Raw genomic sequence first — 25,654 nt, forward strand, 5'->3', positions numbered from 1 at the left:
TGAATGGTGTTCACAACTTGCTGACAATACAACCAAGTTGATTAGGGGGCATATTTGAAAGAAGTGTTCTCCTGGCTCTAACAACGCTGGCCAAAACCATAGTGAGCCACCAAAAGAGATGGGTTACTTAGCATTGGTTGAAATAACCTCTTCTCCCCCATCATAGAGGAACGAGCACTGGAAAGAATTGCACCCAAATTTTATCAGATTATTGTTGGGTTGGTAGTTAAATAGGTGTAGTGTAGAACGGTGTACTAGGGAGGGTATTGGGCAACAGACCTTTCCACGCGTTGGGGTCGGAGTGGTTCTATGCTCAGTAAGTACTGGAAATGTGGTGAATGGCGTTGTTACAAATAGTAAAATATCGATGTTAACGTTCCTATGCATGATACAAAAGCCGCTGTTGTTTACACACCCATTCTGGACATTCATGTGGGTTCATGATGACAGACCAGAGAACATGCTCAGTTGATTTCCTTTTCTCTCCTGGAATGTCATCGCCTTGGAAATAAAATCTGAAGAGGGGTTGGCATTCTTTATGTGAAACAACACTCTCAAGAGGTGGCTTTAATCCAGGAGACTCACTTGGTTGGGAACGCAATGTAAATTTCTGGCAAGAGGTCAATATATTACCTTGGTGCATTTGTGCTTCTCCTGGGGTTAAGAGGGGTGGAAATATTAGTCAGCACCACCCAGAACAGGTGGCTGGATCCTAACGGATGTTCTGCTACGGTTGAAGGGAGTTGGGGGAGGCGCTATATTATAGTGATCCGTGCCTATGCACAACCCTGACTTCAACAGTGACTCCTCGAAAGGGTGGTATCCCTGATGATGGATGTTAACTTGCAGATGCACATTTTCACACTGAAGTCATTGCGGTATAAATAGATAGAACAGTCACACACTGACTATTCACTGCACACCAGATTCACCTCTCACAATTTGTTAGAAAAATGGGACTTGCTGATATGCAAGGTTGAAGTATCCAAGAGATAGGTTGTAATAATTCTTCTGAAGGGACCACAAAACATTCTCCAGGCTGCCCTATGTATCCAAAAATTAGAAATTGGTGCTGTTGGCTAGGGAATATCAGGCCAGACTATTCACCACTCGAGGCGATGGGAGAAACGCCGAAGTCACTGGGATGCGGGTATAGATTAAATGCTTGGGAACTTCTAGACTCCATGATCACAGCGGAATTGAGGGCAGATACATTATTATACTTTCAGGAAAGTGAGGGATCAGTCAACTGGAAAATATAGTGAGATGCCTGCAAGGCAGTATTGATGGATATGAATGAAACTGCCACTGCTTAAAATTGTTTAAAAAAATAATGAAATTCTTTGAAAGTACAGACAAAGGAAGTGAGATAGGGTCGAAAATCATACTGGAAAATATGGCTCAGGCAGCATGAGTCGCTTAAAGGTTCCTGTCAATCAGAGCTAACTGATAAAGGGCACCTACAGTAACTGGCAGTTCAATTTATAGGAAGTAGGGGATAAGGCAGGTTGGCTGCCAGCCTGGCTTGGTTGACTTGAGACGGCTGCAAAGTGGATAGGCAAAATGACAATGGCTACAGGGGAAGTGAGAGCAACATGCAAAGATATAGTAGAAGGTTTGTGATGGACACTCACTCCTTGTGTTTGCTTTGTTCGCCCTAAGTTGGCAGGGTATGCCTAGACGTTGGTCTCTTGCTCACATCGCCACTGAATTCAAGCTAGCCTAGCTGATGAGGGGTGTTACCCTGAAACCTGACCCAGGATGCTAGTTTCCAGTCCAGGTAAGACCTGCTTGGCAGTTCGGACTGGACTGTTCCCATGAGGAACAGAGGCAAGACTGATTTGCATATGGCTGGATCTGAAATGGGTTAGTGAATTGAGCAAAAGAACGATGATGGATTCAACCCAGATCTGTAACTGGGGGTGAGTGTCTGAAATGTTTCAGCGCTCCGTCCATCATCTCCTTGTGTTTGCTTCACACAGAACACACCCATTCCATTAGCTGCTAAGAATTACATAGCAATAATTAGGGACGTGTGGGATGTGGGCCACTCTGAAATCACATTTTAGCCATTGTCTCGGTCAGTATACAATGGAGGGATCGCATTACCCAACATTAAACAATTTATTGGCTGACCCGAATCTCTCGAATAAATGGCTGGACATATGCACATAGGGAGGAACTGTCTATTAGGTTGGAGAGGGCAATGATGAAGAAACCTACTTCTGATGAATACATTTACCTGCAGATTCCTCACCTTTTCAATATCCCAGGAACACGACTGGATCCGTAACCTTTTCTCCAATAACTCTGCCACACTGCCAGGGGGCGCACAGTTCCAAGTCGGCACACAGCACCACATGACGTCACTGGAGCCATAAAGTACCCCTGCCTGCACGCTGACGTCACTTACCTTGAATAACTCTCCTCAGAGTAAAAAGAAATCTTTCATTCAACAATTTCTCATTCTGATGATTCTTTTAGGGACAATTGTTGTCTAAATGTCCCAAATGAAGCGATCCAGATTCGACTTTGATGGGCAAATGCCAACTCCTGACCCTCACGAAATCTGCTTCTCGTTCCTGGTTTTGGACTATGATGTAGACAGGTGCAAATCCTGTCAGAAGATGCATCCCAAGGCTCTGAAAGAAAGAAGAGTCAAAATGTTTATGGCCAGAGCTCAGGAACAACTGCCACCTGCACCTCCTCCATTGATTGTTGAACACCCTGTGGAAGATTAAGACACATCAGAGCCAACTCTGTTTGACCCAGCGCCAGTGGCACAAAAGGAACCAACGACCACTGTGCATCCATTTTCCCCTGTGGTGCTGTCTCCAAGGCCCAAGTCAGGAACCCAGTACCCTAAATTGGAGGATTTGTGGATAGATCCTTAAAACTTTCTGAACACCATGTTAAGTATATGTATTAAAGACATGATCCCCACTGGTGTGCCGCTTGGCTGGTTATATGACGGAACCCTGCATGCATTTACCACGCATGCCTTTACAACACCAACACAGTCACTATCCTGACTGTGACTTTACCATACATTTGCCTTGGGGGGTGCTGGACATTAGAATAGTGTAAATTAGTATTCCAATTCCACTCTACTCAACAGTTGGGAAGGTGTTGGACTTCTAATCCAACAACGCGCCTCCCTAAAGTAAGTCGTGCACTGTAGGGCTCTTGTGTCTGGTGAACTGGTTGCTCAAGATGCTGAATGTGTAAGATTGAATGGTGTCTGTCGATCTGCAAGATGCGTATTCACACATCCCTATCCTTAGGTCACACAGGAAGTATCGCCGCTTCACTGCAGGATCAGAGCACTAGCAGTTGAAAGTCCTACCTTTTATTCTCACTTCTGCAGCATGAGTTTTCACAAAGATTATGGCAGTTGGTTGCATCTCCCTCAGAAGCAAAGGAATTTCTACATTCCCTAATCTGGACGATCAAAGTCAAGACTCCAAATTTGCTGATCCACCACATACAAGAAACAACTCCACATTTGTCCGAACTCTGCTTTTAGGTCAACAAAGTCTCACCTTGTGCCTTCTCAGCGCATACTATTCTTGGGGCAGTATTGGATACCACATCGAGTCGAGCCTTCCCTCGACCTCCGAGGATTCAAGAAGTTTAGGCTATGATTCCAATGTTTCTGAATGGAGCGATCATTCCAGTTCTGATGGTCTTGTTAGTTCTTCTATCCTCCTGCATTCTCTTGGTCACGCATGCATGCTGACACACGAGCCCTCCAATGGTACCCTCACAAGAAGTGATTTCAATATGTTGAAGATCTGTAGGCATGCATAAAGATCTCAAGGGACACAGCAGTGGATCTGCAATGGTGGGGCATAAATGTCAACCTGCATCAAGGAAAACTGTTTCATCATCTTTATCACGTATGCCTCTACCTGCTCATCTGGAGGAACAGGAGACCAGAATTCAATCAGTTGGAATTACAGTCAATACATCTAGCTCTCAAGGCTTTCCTTCCTTGATTCCTTCACAGCATGTTGGCCCATATCTTGATGCACCAAACAACAGCATGTGTAATAACATTATTTATGTAAAGTGCTTTATTATGACTTGAAAACGATGCATCACATTAACCTGAAGGCTAATAAGGCTTTGCCCCATCTGGCAGTGTAAGGTTTAAGTTCCTTTTATAAATCAAGTGATAGGTGCTTGAAGCATTGAATTCACACCTTCATGGTAAAAATTCTTGTCACACTGCTCTATGTAGTAGAACATATATCATGTGGATCTTATGTATGTGTTTTTAAGCGCAAAGCAAAAGGGTAAATATTGCACAAGTTTTGTTCCTGGGGCACTCATTCACTATATGTGACTAGAATTTGGACTGACAGGCACGATTACTAAAACCCTGGATGCTGTGATTCACCATGGCCATCACCTGATCCATTCTACAAAGGCCTCAGTGCGGGAGATCCTAAATGAACACTTTTTATGATTTAATGATTTAAGTACTTTTTTGGGTGAAAATCACTTACACACACTGACCTACACCCAACAGCTGGTGGGGAGAGCTCTTAAAGGTCTGCAATACAACTGGGAAAAAAGTCAACCAGACCCCAACATAGTTAACTAGAAGACCCACTCAGCTCCCTTTCAGATATGCGCTAGATTTGGTAACTCACTCCAAGTCCTATGCTTTTCACAGGCCAATCCAGTCCTGTGTGTGAAACAAGCTCCCAGAGTCTTGGAAGTGAGATGAGTCAATCGGTGCTTAAAGGGGTCCTGGAGTGTTCATCCTGGGTTATCTGCAGAATTTTCAATTATCTCGAGCACATAAGCTCCCTAAAATCTTTGACCAGGAATGATATCAAAAGACCCCAAATTCTGTGATGATTTGTTCAGCCATCCCCCAATAGGCCTTTAAGGGCAAAGTTTGTCCCTAAGGAGGCCAAGAAGAATATAGGTGGATTGTGGTGAGGCTGCTGCCGCTTATGACAATAGTGGCGATTTTGCGCATGTGCAAGTTTTAACTTGTGCATGTTTTTAACTTTGTTCTAATTTAAATCTTAAGTTGTTCCTACCTGTTTTCTGCCCCGCTCTACCGTGGCTGAGTGCCGTTTTTGTGGAGGGCATACTAGTCATTTTCTTGGCCACTCCCGGCCATTTTTCCACTTCCGGGTGACGAAGGGGGTGGTTTAGCTTTGCTGTTCTCTCCCCTACTTAACCCGCTGTGTCAGCGAACACACGCAGCGGGCGCGCTGCTTGCTCGCCTATGGCAAGCCAATCGGCGCCAGTCCGCTCCCGGCCGGGACCAGGGGCCACAAATCCTGGCTCTTCTATGTCAGCTCCTAGATGTTATTCGTCCTTGATGCTGCATAATCTTCAACCTTTGAACGCGTCCTGTTAGGTGCTCATTCCAGACCTTTCCCTCCTTCAGTGCTCTTGCTGCAATTTTGAGCTCACTCCTAACACTCAGCTGGCGGCAGTTTATGACCACCAGGCTTGGAGTTGGGTAACCTTTTCTTTTCCTACGCAATACTAATCCACTCTACGCAATGCCAATCTTTTCTACACAACTCCAGTCCACTCTATTCAATGCTAATCCACTCTAAACAACATTAATCCAGTCAGCGCCAGTCCACTACACTCCACACAACTTCACTCCACGCAACTGCACTTCACTCTACTCCACTCTACAGCACGCACCTCCACGCAACGCCACTCCACGCAATGCCACTCAAGGCAATGCCATGCAACTCTATGTAATACCACTCAATGCAATACCACTTCGCTCCAGTCAACGCCACTCCAATCAATACTACTCCCCACAACTGCACTGCATGCAACGCAATGCAACTCTGCACAGCCACACTCCCCGCACTGCAACTCCACTCAACACAATTTCAATCTGCTCTATATAACACCACGGCCCTTTAGGCAGCGCCACTCCACACAACTCCACTCTTTGCGACGCTGCTCGACTCTACTCTACACCACTCCACACCACTCTACTCTGTGCCAATCCATGCAGTGCCACTCTGCTCCACGCTACGCCACTCTGCTCCATGCAACGCTACTTTGCTCCATGCAACACCACTCTGCTCCATACAGCGCCACTCTGCTCCACGCAGCACCACGCTGCTCCACACAGCACCACTCTGCTCCACACAATGCCACTCTGCTCCACGCAGTACAACGCCACTCCACTCCATAGCTCGCCATTCTACGCAACTCCACAAAAATGCAGCTCCACACAACTGCACTCTAAACAATGCCAATCTACTCCATGCAACTGCACTCCACGCAGCTGTACTTCTCTACTTTACTCTACACCTTGGCACGCCACTCCACAACACCAAACAATTATACTCCACTCTACAGAGCAGCACTCCACTCCACACATCTCCACTCCACTCTATTGAGTGCTGAGAGACCCCCTGGAGGTGATTCAAGTGCTTTACAAATATAAATAACTTAATATTTACCACCCCACGCAATGCCACCCTCGGCCACTCTGATCCACTCTATGCCACTCTAACCCATGCCACTCCACGCAACGCCACTCCACTCATCGCCACACCACTCAACTCCATGCCACTCCATAACACCACACTCAACTTTAGAACATTTCATGCCCCATTTACACCAGTACCTTTTAGTCGTACTGAATAGCAGCCACACTAGAGTACAGCACGGCTAAACATATTGGCAAAGCCATCGGCAAGACCTATTGCATATGCCAATGCTTTTTATGTTTCTGGCTCAAAGTTATTGTGTCCCTAAATCACTTCCTGTTGCCATCTATCTGCTCTTCTGTGATTTATCTCAGAGCATGTCTTGGACGGCTGAATCTTGAACCGCCAATCAGCCCATGCATTTTAAAATTTGTTTAGTTTGTGGTTGGAGTTGGTTGTGTCAGTGATTCTGTCACAGTTCATTCTTGCACCACTAACGCTGACCTCGCTTGTCCCGATCTTCTACGTTCCAGGGCATGGAACTACAATTCCCATCATGCCCGGGACGTCAGCGACGTGATACGCATCCGCGTACAACCAGGAAATAAAGAAGGAATAGCGGGACCCGGCGCTGCCGAATATTCTTGCCTCTGGCTGGTGATTCTAAGGACTACGGATTCGGGGTAAGTGCTATCCAGGCGTGCACTGCCTCCTTGGTACCCCGTGGTTGCTGGGTACTTGTGTTCTGCTGATTTGGCTCTGGGAGAAGAACGCGTAAGGTAACGCTCTTCTTCATGTATTGCTGGTCCTCATACCAGAACTGGTTTTTGTCTCCTGAGAGCGGGAGCGTCTTCATTGATATTACTGGAACGGAACTGGCGTTCTAAGATTTGTGCTTTGGCTTCAATACAGGCAATCATCGTGTGGAGTAACACGAGACTTTGGGTGCATTTTGCTGTGATTGTTATTTGGATTGGGGGTTCACTCTTCCTAGAGGTCTGAAATCTCCTGGGGTCTCCTTATCTCTTCTTACTTACATGGCTACAGTATTTTCCTTTTCAGGTAGGAAATGTTTTAGCTGTATTTAGCGGTAAAGGAAGAGAATTCAGTTGGCCTATACTTAGCCTTGTAGTATGTGTACTGAGTACATCTATTGTTGTTGTTGCAGATCTCCCTCCCCTCTGTCCCCTTCCTTTCCCTCCCTCGCTTGACTATCCTGGTGATCTGTATATTCAACCTCAGACACCGGGGACGTCAGGAGGTGGAACCCATTTATCTTCAGCACAATCCCGAAGACACAGGAAGACTGAGCCTTACAGAATATTCGGCCCACAAATTCATATACTTCCTGATTGTGCTGAACTTGATCTCTCATGGCTACCCTTGATGATGTCATGGCCACCCTGGCGTTGGTACAAACTGAGTTGGCTGCTTCTCGTCAAGAAGTAGCTGACTCTAAAGCAGAAACCGCACAATTGCAAGCCCGCGTAGACAGGTTGCAGGGAAATCCCTTTAATGCTAGTGAAGCCAGGTCCCTCCAGCTTCAGTGGTTGTTGAGATGCCTGCTCAGACTCCCTTAGCTCCTACGGAGCGCTTTTTTGGGGATAATAAAAAGGTGCAGGTTTTCATGACCCAAGTCTTACTTCACTTCATGTGCAAACCTAAAATGTTTTCCACCAATCAGGCGAGGGTAGCATTCGTGATCTCATACCTAGGGGGTGATGCAGCGCAGTGGGCAGTACCGATAGTGAAACGTGAGGATCCACTGCTGTATGTTTGGGATGAGTTCCGCAAAGAATTTGAAAAGACATTTGATAGAAGAGCGGATACATTTTCTGCTGACAAAGATCTTTTGGAATTGAAGGAAGGATCATCTGACTTATTAACATATCTCAACCACTATCGTAGATTGGTGGCAGAAACCGACTGGCCTAAGTCCAAACAATCTGCTGTTTTTTATCAAGGACTCAACGACGAGTTAAAGAATGCTTTAGCTCACATCGACCCGCAACCCTGTACCTGTACAGCTCTCATAGAACTCACCCTGCGGCTGGACCATAGACTTAGGGAGAGGAAGGGAGACCACAAGAAAAAAGAACCTCCCCTGCAACCCTATGAACGAGTGGGACAAGGCCAAAAACCTACAACCACCGTGGAACCCATGGAGATAGGAGCCGTGAGGGCCTCACTAGCGGTGAGTGAGCGTGATCACTGAAGAAAACAAGGATTGTGTCTCTATTGTGGAAAAAAGGGGCACTATCTTCGAGAGTGTCCGGTTAAGCCGAAAACCAGAAGATTTAGATCTGGACAAACCGTGGCTGGGATCGCTGAGAAGGGGGCGGAAAACTCCAAAGCTTGAGGGTAGATGAAGGAGAACCCTCGAGCATCAACATCATTCCTTCATTGACTCCGGCTAGCACGCAATTAAACAACCATGTGTTTATCACCATGACTATGGTCATAAATGAAGAAGAGAATGAGATAAGTGCTATGGTGGATTCGGGAGCCACGGGATGTTTCATGGATTACGATGTGGCTCAAAGACTGGGGGCCCTTCTCGTGGCCAAGAATGTACCAGAAACAGTGTACGCTGTAGACTGGAAAGAACTGGAAGCTGGACCCATTCGGTATCCCACCCCTGGGTATGTTCTCACCTGTGAATCTTATCATCAGCCATCGATACATTGGTCTTCCAGAACCATGCGGTTTGATTCCGAGTATTGCCTGTCCGCTTGCATACTACAGTCAGGTAACCCTTCAAGAGAACTTGCCTGCTCAACATACATTGCCACAGCAGCTGAGAAGGAAATGGTTCTGCCTCACATGTACCAAGCGTATGAAGATGTTTTAGCGACGTCCAGGCAGAAGTCCTCCCACCACACAGGGAATACGATTGTCGAATCGATCTTCTCTCGAGAGCCGTGGTTCCTAGTGGATGGATTTATGCACTCACTCTTCCCGAAAACGAACTACTCCGTAACTATTTGGGCAAATATCTGGCAGCAGGGTTTATCCGGCCCTCAAGATCTCCGGCAGCATCCCCTCTGTTTTTTATTCCTAAGGCGAACGGGGAGAAAAGGTGTTGCATCGATTATAGGGCCCTCAACTCTATAACGGTGAGAAACCAGTATCCATTACCATTGATCCCGGTATTACTGGAACAAGTGCGTCAAGCCAAGATATACAACAAACTCGATTTGAGGGGAGCTTATCACCTCGTTCGTATTAAACAAGGGGACACATGGAAAACAGCTTTTAAGACGCGGAAAGGGCTCTACGAATATTTGGTGATGCCCTTTGGGCTCTGTAATGCCCCAGCCGCTTTTCAATTTTTTCTGAACGAGGTATTGAGAGAACATCTGGACCGATACGTCGTCGTCTATATAGACGACATTCTGATCTACTCCGACAACACAGAAGAACATGTGGAACACGTAAAAAGAACATTGCACTCACTTCAGGAACATCGGTTGTATTGTAAAATCACCAAGTGTGAGTTCCACGTTACCACAGTGGAGTTTTTGGGAGTCATGTTAACTCCATCCGGTCAAGTTATGGCCGAAAGGAAAGTCCAAGCAGTGAAAAACTGGCCTTGCCCTGAAAATGTTAAAGACATACAGAGTCTGCTTGGCTTTGCCAATTTTTATCGAAGATTCATTCGGGGATTCTCTGAGATGGTTACCCCGTTAACCCGTCTTACCAGGAAGAACACTCCGTTCGAGTGGAACGAACACACACAAGACGCTTTCATCCAATTGAAGAAGGCGTTTTCTTCGGCCCCCGTCCTCATCCATGCCGACCCAGACTTGCCTTTTCTGGTGGAAGCCGACGCATCCGAAGTCGCGTTGGGAGCGGTTTTGTCCCAGAGAAATGTAACGACTGGACAACTCCATCCAATTGCCTTTATGTCCAGAAAGCTGAAACCGGCTGAGATGAATTACACAATCGCAGAGAAGGAGCTCTTGGCTATTCGAGACGCATTCTTGGAATGGAGGCATTGGCTCATGGGTGCTCGCCATCAGGTGATTGTTTACACGGATCATCGCAATCTGCAATTTATGCGAGCCACCCGCCATCTCACTCCTCGGCAGTTGCGGTGGATGCTATTCTTTGAAGAATTCCATTTCACGTTAACCTACAGGCCTGGGGTGAACAACAAGAAGGCGGATGCCTTAACGCGTCAAGAAAACCCAACTATGCACGCTGTAACCCCGGAGAGAGCCATTATCGACCCCTCTAATGTTTTGTGCACAACACGGACGGAGGATTTCCTAGTACAAGCAAAATCAGGAGTTCAAACCTGTACTTGGAGAACTTGGTTAAGATAGCACAAGGATTGGAGGTTGAAACAAGGAATACCCATGAAAGGGTCGCAGGTATTGATCCCTACCATAGCGTTACGGAAGACCGTGTTTTCATGGTGCCATGATTCACCTTGTGCTGGGCATACAGGGTATGCAAAAACATTAGAAAAGGCATTAAGACAGTTCTGGTGGCCCTCCCTACGTCCTGATGTACTGAAATGGGTGAAGGAATGTGCGAAATGCGCTCAGATGAAATCTGATAGGCAACAACCTCAAGGATTGCTACAACCTATGCCCACTCCTGACCTGCCATGGGAAAGGTTCTCTGTGGACTTCATAGTGGGCCTCCCTAAAGACCAAGGCAAAACGGCCATCATAGTGGTTATAGATTACCTCACTAAAATGGGACATTTCATTGCCTGTAATCGAGTTCCCACCGCAGGACAATTGGCACATCTCCTTTTGGTACATGTCGTGCGGCTGCATGGTCTCCCCAGGGTCATAGTCTCTGACCGGGGGGCACAATTTACGGCTCGGTTTTGGAAGACCTGGTGTGCGGAATTGCGGATTTCCTCTTCCCTTTCTACCAGTTTTCACCCCCAAACCGATGAGCAGACGGAGCGGCTTAACCAAACGCTCAAGCAATTTCTGCGATGTTATGTACAAGACAACACCGATGCCTGGGTGGATTGATGTGGGTGGCGGAGATAGCATATAACAGCACGCAACATTCCTCCACACTGCACACCCCTTTTTTCAGTTCCTATGGCCACCATCCTAGGTTCAACCATCTGTTGCTCCCCAGTACCAACACCAAAGTGCCAGACGTCAGGGACAGATTGTTGCGTGTCCGCAAGATTCTCCTTGCCACACGCTCGAATCTTATACGTGCCAAGAATAGGTACAAGGTTCAAGCAGATAAGCATAGGCGACCTTGCCCTGTGTACAAGAAGGGGGAGAGGGTGTGGTTATCCACCAAGTACATTAGGTTTAAAAAACATAGTGTGTTCAATCCCCGGTTCATCGGCCCATATCGAGTGATAAAGCACGTCAACCCTGTGGCGGTGAAGCTACGGTTGCCGGCGCATTTCAGGATTCACCCTGTTTTCCATGTGTCCCTCCTGAAGCCCTCGCTCTGCCCTGTTCGACGGCCTCCTTCGCCGGTGTGGGTGCTTCAGGACCGTGAGTATGAGGTTCAGAGGGTGCTGGATTCTAAGTGGGTGCGGGGGCGCGTTCATTATTTGATTTCTTGGAAGGGTTATGGGCCTGAAGAGAACTCATGGGAACCCGCAGGGGCAGGTCATGCCCCTCGTTTGGTGGCGAGGTTCCACCGTCTGTGTCTGGGTAAACCGGGTGCTGGTCAGCGTCCCTCGTGAAGGGGTATGTACTGTCACAGTTCGTTCTTGCACCACTAACGCTGACCTCGCTTGTCCCAATCTTCTACGTTCCAGGGCATGGAACTACAATTCCCATCATGCCCGGGACGTCAGCGATGCGAGACGCATCCGCGTACAACCAGGAAATAAAGAAGGAATAGCGGGACCTGGCGCTGCCGAATATTCTTGCCTCTGGCTGGTGATTCTAAGGACTACGGATTCGGGGTAAGTGCTATCCAGGCGTGCACTGCCTCCTTGGTACCCCGTGGTTGCTGGGTACTTGTGTTCTGCTGATTTGGCTCTGGGAGAAGAACGCGTAAGGTAACGCTCTTCTTCGTGTATTGCTGGTCCTCATATCAGAACTGGTTTTCGTCTCCTGAGAGCGGGAGCGTCTTCATTGATATTACTGGAACGGAACTGGTGTTCTAAGATTTGTGCTTTGGCTTCAATACAGGCAATCATCGTGTGGAGTAACACGAGACTTTGGGTGCATTTTGCTGTGATTGTTATTTGGATTGGGGGTCCAAGCTAGGACTCGCCAATCGCCCATTGGAGTACAAAACTTTGTGTCAAGCCTTTGAAAACGTAATAGAGTTCACTGAGAGGAGAACTTTGCAAGTATACAGAGACGCTAAGGAGTATTACCGTTTCCTGCTGTTCTTGCCTGCTTTCTTTTCTCCGCAACCTGTTCTTTTTGTTTCTACACAGAGAGATTTACGTTACAGGGGATCACAGTCCTAAGAACATCACATGAAGCGTGTTGGTATGTTATGGCTCATATTACCTAACGTGCTTCTGCCACGATTGGCATGTTCCCTAATGGTTGTTGTCTCTTCCTAGAGGTCTGAAATCTCCTGGGGTCTCCTTATCTCTTCTTACTTACATGCCTACAGTATTTTCCTTTTCAGGTAGGAAATGTTTTAGCTGTATTTAGCGGTAAAGGAAGAGAATTCAGTTGGCCTATATTTAGCCTTGTAGTATGTGTACTGAGTACATCTATTGTTGTTGTTGCAGATCTCCCTCCCCGCTGTCCCCTTCCTTTCCCTTCCTCGCTTGACTATCCTGGTGATCTGTATATTCAACCTCAGACACCGGGGACGTCAGGAGGTGGAACCCATTTACCTTCAGCACAATCCTGAAGACACAGGAAGACTGAGCCTGACAGCTTCCGGGTCTGCAGGTTAACATTCAAATGTAGTATGCTGCCATTTGGTCTTGTATGCGGTTCCCAGTCTATGGTGTTATTGTGGTTAATTATTGAATATTTTCACATTCATACCTTCGTTCACATGCTGCTGTTCTTCTGAGTAGCATTAAAAGGAGTTGTAGGTTGAGTTGGGAGAAGTTTGTCGTTAGCAATATATTTTTATAGGTGATAGTTATACTGAATGCATCGGTGAGAAGGTGCTTGGTTCCTTCACAGTACTAGAAGTTTCTTTAAGTATTGTGAGCTGTGTTTGAAGATCTCTTAGCTCCCAATTTCTGGTGCATTGACAGATTTGTTTTGTATGATGTTTTAATGATCTTTAAATGGAATGGAATGGAAAATACATTTGTATAGCGCAGCTATCACTCCAAGGAGCATCTTGGCGCTTGGTGCCAACCTAGGTGGGACATGTTGGCTAACTGATGTCGTTCAGAGGGTCCTGTACACTTTATACTAGGGCTTTACAGGCGGTGTCTGTAAGGGAGAAAACCCAGGTCTTCAGGGCTTTCCTGAAGGGCCTTTCTGTTGAAATTTGCCGAAGCTGTGGTGGCAGTTTGTTCCACGCCCTGGAACCAATGACAGCCAGGGATTTCCCACCCTTATTGGTGAGCCTGAATGTAGGGGTCACTAGTAGGTTTTGATTGGAGGACCTTAGGCTACGCGCGGGCAGATAGCGTCTGAAGCCATTCGACAAATACCTGGGCCCCTGTAGGTGAAAGGCTCTAAAAGTGATAACCAGGATTTTGAATAAAATACGCTTATGTATTGGTAACCAATGGAGGGCATTGAGTGCAGCCGAAGCAGATGACTTCCTAGGTCAGCCAAGGACCAGGCGGGCCGTTGCGTGCTGGACCATCTGCAGTCTGTGGAGCACGGATTTATTTGCTCCTGCGTACAGGCTATTGCAGTAGTCTCCAATCTAGATGTTATGAATGCAAACGCTACCGTTTTTCTTGCTGGGAAGGGGAGAAGGTCAAAAAACTTTCGGAGAGTTCTGATGATGTGAAAACAGGTGCCGGCCACGACCACTGCATGTTGCTTAAATGACAGAGCGTCATCGAACTTAATGCCTAAGTTACGGGCAGAGGAGATGGTGTTTGGGGGAGCTTCGGCATCTTCAGGCCACCACTGTTTGGGCGAGAACAGATTTTGAGGACCGAAAGGCAAGATTTCGGTTTTCCCTGAATTACATTTGAGGTGGTTGCACTTCATCCACTCGAAAGTAGCAGTGAGGCAGTCTTTGAGGTTTTCTTCAGCTCCGGGCAGCTCTCTGTCCAGCACCAGGATGAGCTGTGTATCATCAGCGTATGATATTGTGCTGATCGGATAGGAGGAAATAAGCTCAATCAGGGGGACCATGTATAGATTGAAAAGTACAGGGCTCAAGCTGGAGCCCTGAGGGACCCCTGCGCTGATATATTTTTCCTCAGAGCTGAATTCCCCTAGTACAGTGACTTGACGTCTTTGGCCATGAAAATTTTTGAACCATGTCAGCACTACCTCTCTTATCCCTGAGTTAAATAGACGGTCAATCAGGATAGTGTGCGAGACCGTGTCGAAGGCCGCCGACAGATCAAGTAAGATCAGGACGGCCTTCTTCCCTTGGTCCATGGCCGTTCACAGCGTCTCTGCCGTGAATAGAAGGGCGGATTCGGTTGAGTGTTTGGCCCTGAAGCCAGATTGGTTGGCATGCAGGATGTTATTTTCTTTCAGAAAGTTTGTGAGTTGTTTGTTGACAAATGCTTCAGTCAGTTTAAACAACAGAGGGAGCAGCGAGATGGGACGTAGGTTGGAGAGGATAGTCGGATCAGGCAGGGTTTTCTTTTGGAGGGGCTTGACGGCTGCTAGTTTCCATTCACTAGGGATTTCAGCCGAGGAGAGTGAGTAATTGATAATGCTGTTGATGATGGGGTTCACCTCGTTAACCAAGGGTTGTAGGAACGAAGGGGGGCTGGAGTCGAAAAGAGATCCGGATTTACTCGATAGAATGGCCTGATGAGACTCCTCTAAGGAGATGGGGTCAAATGCGTTAAAGCAGGCCATATTGGTGTTTTCCTTTGATTGACTCCCTCCTTTCAGTTTCTGAGGCGGTCAGTATCGGTTTTGGAAAATCCTTGATGATGTGTAGGATTTTCTTTTCAAAGTAGTTGGCAATGGAGTTACAGAGGGGCAAGGATGGTGGAATTTCCTGTGAGAGGGCTCTGGGGTTGGTGAAACTATTTACGATCTTAATGATTTCTTTCTGTCCATTATCAGAAGAGGAAATCTCCTCTAGGTAATAGGCTTTTTTTGCCCGCTTAATTGAAGCATGGTACTGCCTCCGGGCTGCTTTATAGATGTTACAATCGTTGGCCTCATAGTTTCTACGCCACCTTCGTTCCAGCGTTCTAACTTCGCCTAATTCCACTTTTAACGCTTGTGAGAACCATGGGGCACTCTTTTTATTATTCATACCGCGTGAATTGTTTTTTTAGCTCGTTGGATCTGAGGGCTTGCTAAGTGACATGATCCATTCACAGAACAGCTGGTTGTCTGTCGAGGTGTGGCCAGTTAGTGTGGGTTTGCTCTCTATTGCTTTCCCTAAGAGATCTGGCTGGCTAAGTGATTTTTTCCAGTCAGGTTTGAAACTCCTGGTTATTTTCCTAGTGGTTTTCCTTGGAGCATTGTTTCCCAGTGACAGGTCAAATGGGACAAATTTATGATCTGACCAGGTTTGGATGCTAGGGGGTTTGATCGTTAGAGCGTCTGAGTTGGAGCAAGTATAGTATGTGGCCTGCAGTATGAGTCGGTTCCTGCGTCATCAGTTTAAGGCCGAGGACGCTGATTATGTCCATGAAACAGGCTACCCCTGGTCCTTCCGGGGAATCTAGATGGAGATTGAGATCTCCAAGCAGCGTAAAGTGAGCACATCTGAGCGTGAGCTCGCTCAGAACATCACCGATGCTTTCCAGGAAATCTTTGGGTTGGCCAGGGGGACGGTACACCAGGGCACCGGAGAACGTAAAGGAATCATGGATATTTAAACAGAAGGCCATGGCCTCTGCACCCTTGATATCTGGTAGCTCATACGTGGTACATTTCATGGTATCACGGTAGATGATGGCCAGCCCTCCTCCCCGTTTCTTCTGCCTATCCAGATGTTGAATTAAGAAGCCTTAACAAGCATCAGACATATGATGAAGGGAAGGATCTACCAAACTGACAAATCATTAGTTATAGCCTAATACAACATTACAAAGTGTAATAGTTATAAATCTGTTACACTAAATGTCTACAAGGGTACTCTATAGAAAGGCTGACAAGTATATACTCAAGCTCTGTTGTGTTTCAGGAAGGCAACATTTCTTAGACATACATCGCATTACACTGCATTTTGCATTATCTTCCCAATTGCTCATTAAGTTAGGATAATTTCCTGTGCACTGCATGTAACATTTTTCAGCAGCACTCTAATCAGCAACAGCTTTAATCCACTTGCTAAACCTGAACAGTCTTATCAGTGCATGGCAGTTCCTCCCCTATCTCATAGCAGGGTCTATATATACATTTTTCTTGTCTCTTTAAACACGTCTCAATAAGCGTATTGTTATCTCACAGTTAGAGTGCTAGTATTCAGCGGGGCTACAATATGTGGATAAAAATCTGCTCTGCCATTTCCATACTAACTTAATTGGATCTGGTTAGCAGATCTGGTTGCTGTCTCTCTGATCTCAGCATTGTATGTATAACATCGAAATCTAATTGCACCATATGTGGTTGCCAGCAGTTTGTTCAAGACTGCGGACTGTTTTGACAGAAATTTGCACATGCCAACTTAGTTGTCCCGGTTAAGGATGCAAACACCAACAACTGCCCTCTGTAAACTGTATGTGTTGAAGCTAGTAAGCACATAAAACACCCAATCGCTATACATACAGAGTGTAACATTAACACACTGAAATTGTAACATTATTCTTTCCTAAGCTATGAACATGATGAAGTGAAATGTATTAATTAATTTCCTTACTCTGCCATAGGACTTAAGCCACAGCTCACTAACCAAAGCCTACAAGGTCAATACCATTATGTGTTGTTACTATTCAGATTCACATGACTCTGGTACATGCTGGGCTGTTCTTTTTGGAGCAAGATCAATGCTGAGTGTCATGAGAATATTTATTGTCAATAGTGGCACAGTCAGCTAAAAACACGTACTGAATTGCTACTTAGAATAATTACCAGTGGCTGAAATGCATTCAAGTGTTCATTTTTGTACATTTCATCAAAGACATAGCGTACACTTTACTGTTTATAGATTTTGACATTACAAGTATTTTATACCCGCAGAGAGGAGATTCCTGAACACATAAGATGAAGAGTAATGAAGAAAATATGACAATACTTGAAAGCTATATTATACTCAAGAAGAACCAGAAATAATGGCAAGCAGTCATTTGAAATAGAACAACTCAATAAAAGACTGAGACTCTTGTACATGAACAGACAAATCCTAAAAGAACATAAAGTGAAATGTGGCATCTTTTAGAGGCTGAGGCCATCCATGCTGCGGACCCAAAACATCCAAATAAATTGAAATCACAAAAATTACACTGGCACAACACGTCCAGTATGAAAACATGTTAGATACCACCCGTTATCATAGATAATTATCAGGTAGGTAAAACAATGCTCCCCTCTCCAACATAATAATATAAATGCGGTGTCATTGCACTTCTACTTGAAAGCTCTTAACATAGGTTGAAGACACAGCCCCTGATAGAAAGACCTTACATATGTTTTTTTTTTTTTTGCTGAGTTTTATATAGCGCGAACTTGACCCTAACCGAATCGGGTATCAGAGCACTTTACATAGCACCAGCTACGTTACATGAGGACACACATTCATTTTTTTTGTTAGGCATGGGAAGATTAATCGATTTGCCTAGAATCACAGGATGTTTGGCGTCCTTACCGAGACTCGAACCCAGATCCCCCAGGTCTATTCAACATTATTATTAACAACAGATGCACTGGAAATACTACCCATATGTAGTGAATATGTAGTGAATATTATAATATACTTAGTGATTTAACAATTGTTAGTAAGCAAACACATTAACATGATTTATGCCAAAATATAACTTACATCTAGACTCTAAGAAAAAAAAAACTCACAACGTAACATCAGCTTTGGCTTCTCCTCAGTACCAAAGTAGCATCACTTGACATGCACAAGTGAAAACCCATGAGTACAGATTGAATGTGGCAAGTGTTCATCAGCCATTACAACTAAGAATTAATTAACAAACAAAAAAAGAATATAAAGGCACTGTTTACAAGAAGATTTTAACAACTCATCCCTACGCTGCCACCAGTAACAACTCAAGAGAAAGCTTATTTAGCTGTAATGAATGTACGATAATTTTTTATGAGTCATCTGCGCTGAGGGGCAAATATCAAACACAAACAGCAGAAAACACAGACTCATACAGAGAAAATGGAAAGAACAAACCGAAAGAACCCTCTGCGAACCTGCACATTAGGAAAATCATACTCCTGCAGTGAAAATAGCAAGCGCTTTACTTTCTCAAAAAAACTAAAGATCCTTCAGCGAACTCACACCAGGAAAAAAACATATCCTTGCAGTGAATGTAGCAAACACTTAACTGATTTATCAAAACTTAAGATCCATCAGCGAACACACACAAGGGAAAAACCATACACATGCAGTGAATGCAGTAAGGGCTTCACGCGAGCATCAGAATTAACCCTCCATCTGCGATGGCACACAGGAGAAAAACCATACACTTGCCAAGAATGTGGAAAGAGCTTTAGTAAATCTTCACATTTAAAGAGCCACCAACAGACACATACAGTGGAAAAACCATATACATGCAGTGAATGTGGAAAGAGTTTTTCTCGTTCATCAGCTGTAAAGCTCCACCAGCGAACGCACACAGGGGAAAAACCTTACACTTGCAGTGAATGTGGAAAGAGCTTTATTAGATCTACGCATCTAAAGAGCCACGAGCTAACACACACAGGGGAAAAACCATATGCATGCAGTGAATGTGGAAAGAGCTTTACCCATGCCTCATACCTAACCATCCATCTGCGACGGCATACAGGAGAAAAACTATGCACTTGCAGTGAATGTGGAAAAAGCTTTACTCGTTCATCAAATCTAAAGAGCCACCAACGTATGCACACAGGGGAAAAACCTTTCAGTTGCAGTGAATGTGGAAAGAGCTTTAGTAGATCTACTTTTCTAAAGCTCCATCAGCGAACACACACTGGGGAAAAACCGTACACATGCAGTGAATGTGGAAAGGGCTTTGTTCAGTCATCACACCTAACCGTCCATCTGCGAAAGCATACAGGAGAAAAACCATACACTTGTAGTGAATGTGGAAAAAGGTTTAGTAAACCCGCACATCTAAGAATCCACCATTTGACACACACGGGGGAAAAACCATATACATGCATTGAATGTGGTAAGAGGTTTACTGAAGCATCACACCTTGCAATCCATGTGCGACGGCATACAGGGGAAAAACCTTACACATGCAGTGAATGTGGAAAGAGCTTTATTGAAGCATCATACCTAACCATCCACCTGCGATGTCATACAGGAGTAAAACCATACACTTGCAGTGAATGTGGAAAGAGCTTTAGTACATCCAGAAATCTAAAATGCCACCATCTAACGCACACCGGGGAAAAACCTCACAGATGCAGTGAATGTGGAAAGAGCTTTACTGAAGCATCCGCTCTGAAAATCCACCAGCGACTGCACACAGGGGAAAAACCTTACACTTGCATTGAATGTGGAAAGAGCTTTACTAGCTCATCAACTATAAAGAACCACCAGCGAATGCACAACGGTGAAAAACCTTACACTTGCAGTGAATGTGGAAAGAGTTTTACTAGACCTACACATCTAAAAAGCCACCAGCTAACGCACACAGGGGAAAAACCATAAATATGCAGCAAATGTGAAATGAGCTTTACTCGTTTATCAACTGTAAGTGCATGCATACACGAGAAATCATACGCATGGAATGAATTTGGAAATGTCTTCACTGGAGCATCAATCCTAACGATCCATCTGCAAAGACGTGGGAGAAAGGCCATACACTTGCAGTGAATGTGGAAAGAGCTTTAGTAAATCCACATACCTAAAGACCCACCATCTAACACACACGGGAAAAACATACACATGTAGAGAATGTGGAAAAAGCTTTACTCAAGCATCATGCCTAACAATCTGTCTCCAATGGTATAAAGAAGAAAATACACGAAAATGCTGTGAATGTTCAAAGAGCTTTAGTAAATCCATGTGTCTAAAGATTCAGCAGCTAACACATAAACGGAAAAAAACACATGCTGTGGGTGTGGAAAGAGCTTTATTCAAGCATCAGTCCTAACCATCCATCTTTGAAGACATACAGAAGAAAAACTATATAAATGCAGTGAAGTTGGACTAGGCTTTGCTATCGCAACATATCTAAAATGCCACCAGCACTCAAACACAGGAAAATCAACATAAAATCTGTAGGATGTTTCAGTGATTCATAAACTGTAGGACACCTGAAAATCCTCAAATATAGTAAATATAACAGCTTTCGTGATTCATCATGCCCAGTGGTCAGTTAGTGAACACATAAAAGCGAAAGTAACATTCTGTTGTAATGGATGTGGGAAGGGCTTCCATGCTTTTTTGCAACTACCTGTGCATCGGCAAATATACACACTGGAAAACTCCTACTTAAGCTTAGAATAGGGTGTGTTTCAGTCTCTCTTGAAGTTATAAGTCACTGTCAGCAAAACATCCCAAAAACATGTTTGTGGTAAATGTGGGAGTGTTTCATTTACTTTTCAGTATTAAAGTTTTAACTTTTATGAAGAACCTTCCACTTTCAGGTAGCAGTCAATAATTGCAATTTCTAGCTTTGGAAAAAATACAATAATATGTTGAAACTACCCTCCCACTGTGGAAGTTGCCTTGTGCATGCTATATGGGGAGATTGCTTTTTGATCCAATTATGCAATATATTGATAACCTTTGACCTTGTTGACCATGGGGCACATTTGTTTATTCCATTCATGCACATGGGGTTGATGGATGCCCTAAAGATCTATATAAGCATTAAGGTCCAGTTACATTTAAATGTATATCCGTTCTTTTTTTGTAGGATAATAATAGGTAGCCATGTATTATGGCAGCATATTTTCACCACAGGGATGATGAAGGCCAAAGGTCATGTGGTTTGTAAATTATAACCAGATGCTTTAGATGGGAATGTAGGGTCATGTCATAAATATAAGCCAGTTTGTATTTTTATATTACATGATTATTTTATGGCATTTGTTTTAAAAAATGTATTGTTTTCAAATGGGAATGTTTACTTACAATTGTAAGTGAAGTCTGTATAAGGGTGAGATTGTTCATGCTGTTTTTCACGTTTATTTATTAAGATGAGAATGATCAGGTATTCATTTTCATGATTGAAATAATAAATCATCAAAACACAATAATAAAAGTCTGTAGACTGGTTTGAGGCTAGCCATTTGCAGATAAAACCCATATTTCATAGAGACCCATGAAATGTTTCCAGAACCCCATGAGGTCAGCATAAGAGCATATTACAGGATTACCTGCTATGTGTTTTTTTCTGCTATTAACGTATGATATCATTTGGAATTATGTATGCTTGTAAATAAAAGAGTACAATGTGTTGCGGATAGGATGCATCAATCTTTTTTATGTATATTGGTTTTACTTGTTTTTAGTAATTTTGATGTGTAGGGTGACCAGATGACACCATCTCGCAAGAACGTTTGTTTGAAGTCATAGACTTTCTTTTAAGAATCTTTTTTATGAGGTCTGTTAGTTTCTATTGAATAAGAACCTTGATTGCAATACCTGCAATGCACTAATATAGTAAATGAAATCCAGACTTGTCATGCAGCATCCACATGGCATTCATCTTGCCATCCTCATGGTGTTCTATTATTTATAGTTATTAGAAAAAAAATTGTGAATGCATTTTTTACTTTTTTTAAATGTTTGATTTCACTTACTGTTGGTAACCTTGTCATATCTGTAAATAGCAATCCAGATTAGAACCTTTTTTTGAATTTTGCACACAGATTACACTTTAGCATAAATACTGTCTTCTCTTTGCTTTATTGGGCAATATTGCTAACACAATTTTATGTTACTGCATTTTCCCCTTATTCAACAGCAATTTTTACTTTCATAGCACTCTGTCTGTAGAGCATACTTGGGCACAAGACACATGCATTTCCTTTACTTCTGATAAACTCCGGGAGAAGCAGTGTTAGCTTCCCAACTTCAACAAATTGGACTGTAACCAACTGACGTGGGATGGTGGAAGTAAATGAAACTTATCTTTAGAAAAGAACATGCTATGGAAAGCTGTGGATAATTGCTGCCACTCTCTAAGCATTCTCCACTTTCTTGAAAAACACTTAACTAAATATGGAAGCATGCATCATTCACACCATGAACTTCCAAGCTAACGTTATACAGTCTACTCTCAGTTGACATTGACTTGTAAGTCCCAAATGAGATCTTGCTAACTCTATCACACTAGAGAGCTTTACTCTCTGGAAGGTGGCTCTGTGGACGGCCCATTATGAGGTGCAAATACTTTCCTTTTGCTTCATTGTATTTATTTGTTTAAGAAAGCTGTGTAATATGGCAAATATTTCATGGTGATGATGACTTTGTTTTGAAATGTACTCTAAACAAAAAGTCCTAATCTTGCAAATAAACAAAACAGTATGTATGTTGATGCACAGAATGTGATATGTTTTGTATGTTGGAAGGGAGCATGAGTTTCAAGTAGGGAAATCCGAAGTTAGTCATCCATCAACAAAATGAATAACTAGCAAATTGAGCTCAGCAGCTTTGCACTGTATGATTTGTCATTGCTGTATGCTCTTGTGGATTAGTTATTGGCAAACATATTTAACTATAACTATAGCACAAGGAGTTAAATTAGTGCAGGGGTGGGTGCCAGACAGCTGCTGCTCAAAGTGACCACACTGCAGTAAGCTCCTGAAGCCAGATACTAAAATCCACCTCTCTCCATCCTACAGCTAACATGTTCAAAAACACCAAACAACAGCATGCTAAATAGTGTGCCGTCTGCTGATTCTGGAGAGCAATAAATCTGCTACCCTGGACAGACAGGTTGGCCTGGATCATCGCTATCCCTAGTCCCAATGTGACCGGTGCCAGTGCTTAGGGCAAGGAGGGTACTTGGCATGACCGCAGAGATTAGCAGAGTATGGTATGCCTCAAGAAAGACCTGAAGCGGTCGCTCATGCTGGTTGTAAGGTCGGCCATTCGGCAGCAATACACCTCCATGTGGGTTCCAGCAGAGGAGGGGTGTTAGAAAGGGGGTTTCTTGTTGGCATAATATGCACCCTGTCAAAGCAGGAGCCACAATCCTAGTCAGGGGGAGTCACTACACAATCTAAATTATCCTGTGCTCACCCTTGGTAGCTTGGCACATGGCAGTCAGGCTTAACGTAGGAGGCAATGTGTAAAATATATGTGCAACAATTAAACAGTAAAATAGTGACAACACCACAAAATAACTCCACAACAGTTCAGAAAAACGAAAGTATGACTTTATTAATAAAACAAGGGGTACTGCTTACTGTGGAATTCTCCTTTGCCACGAGGATTGTCCCTGATTCCCGCCTGCATACAGAGGCTGTTCTTGTTTCCTCTACTCTTCGCGACACCCGCTCCGCGGGTGCCGCTCACAAACCAACTTTTGCCGACACGAGCATTGTGTTTGCTGCCTGTTTTCCACCCGCTCCCTGAGGCTGTCTTACCTGGTGTGAGCGGCTCCGCAGTCGGCGGATTCCACACTCGCTCCCAGTGTTTAACAGCCCAGGTTGAGGACTTTTGGTGAACACAGCGCGTGGAGCCTACCGGGGGACTGCGAGGACCAGCATCCTTCACTCTGCACAGCTGGTGCCTCTTCCCCCGGCAGCCACGCCCTCAGCCTTTCGTACTTCACAGTCGCAATCTTCTCCGCGGCGCGGGACGCGCGCGGGACGGAGCCCGGGGCAAAGCCCGGGCCAAGGTCGGGCCCGTTTAAGCCCGTTCAAGACCGGGCAAGACTGGACTGGGCCACGGTATTTCTATTTGTTATTACTTCTTAGACACATAGAAAAATATACACTGCCGCCTATATTGCTGACTGTCTTTACGTGCCCACCACCTTATAGTTCGCTCCAACATGAATAAGGGTACTAGAAGTAAAAAGGCGCTAAAGGTTGCGCAGCTAACAGGCCCGATAGACCTGTTCATCACTAAGACTAATGAAGTGATAGAGCAGAGTATACACATGCTGGAGCGCCGAGTATCACATGAACTGGAAGTGGCGAGAAGATCCTCTATGGGACCTCTCGCTTCTGCCCAAACTCCAATCCATCAGGGACCGATTATTCCCTTGCTTCTTCCAGCAGAACCTACCAACGCCGTGATACATACTGTTCCTAACTCTGTGGATCTATCCGCAACCCAACTGTCTTTTGACTCACACCTCAGTGAGGACCTTGAAAAAACACCTAACTTACAACTCTCCCACTCTCACGATGACACAACAGAGATGAATCTCGTGGGCAGGAGGGAGGGTGCGATAGCTAAGAGGGCGAATAGGAATAAGAATAAACATAATAACACTCCCAACTTAAACAAATCTATACCATCTACAAATACCTATACACTTGTATCAGACCAGCCCACTCTCACCCAAAAATCGCTAGCAACACCTCTGCTATTCATATCCTGGGCCTCCCGGAGAACCTAAACAGTTTGGGAGCAGTGGGGGGCACACATGACATATGCACCTCATGTCTATCTACAAATCAACGTCTCATGAAAAGCATGGGGGAGCTCTTAAAACGTCACTTACAACCTGTGGAAAAGAGTCTTATGAATATTGAAAAACAACTAGCAAAATTAAACACCCCTGCATTTAGGCAGAAAACACTAGGCTCATTTACCACAGGGGAGGGGAAACCTAAAGAGGCTAGTAAACAGGTGCAACCACCTCTAACAGATACCCGACCACGGCCTGTGCCTTCTGAAAAAGTTGTAAACATACAGCCCGAGCAGAAGGCTATACAAAATACCCCAAGACCTACCCCAAAAGAGGGGAAGGGAAAACTTAACTGTACTTTAGATACCTCCAAAGTAGGCCCTCCAAATGGTACAACACAGCCAGCCAAGCCAAAAGCTATTCCATCTATAATACACAAAGATTTGTCTTCACAACCCCAGGCTGACCGTAGGAAAGGTGCAAGGTT

General features: G+C 44.6%; 1 pseudogene; it reads left to right on the forward strand.

Moving 5' to 3' along the window:
* Positions 1-18,794: 18,794 nt before the first annotated feature.
* Positions 18,795-20,724, forward strand: LOC144773690 (uncharacterized; annotated as a pseudogene).
* Positions 20,725-25,654: the final 4,930 nt, after the last annotated feature.

The sequence above is a fragment of the Lissotriton helveticus genome, chromosome 8, assembly GCF_964261635.1.
Source record: "Lissotriton helveticus chromosome 8, aLisHel1.1, whole genome shotgun sequence".
In the NCBI taxonomy this organism is placed as follows: Eukaryota; Metazoa; Chordata; class Amphibia; order Caudata; family Salamandridae; genus Lissotriton; species Lissotriton helveticus.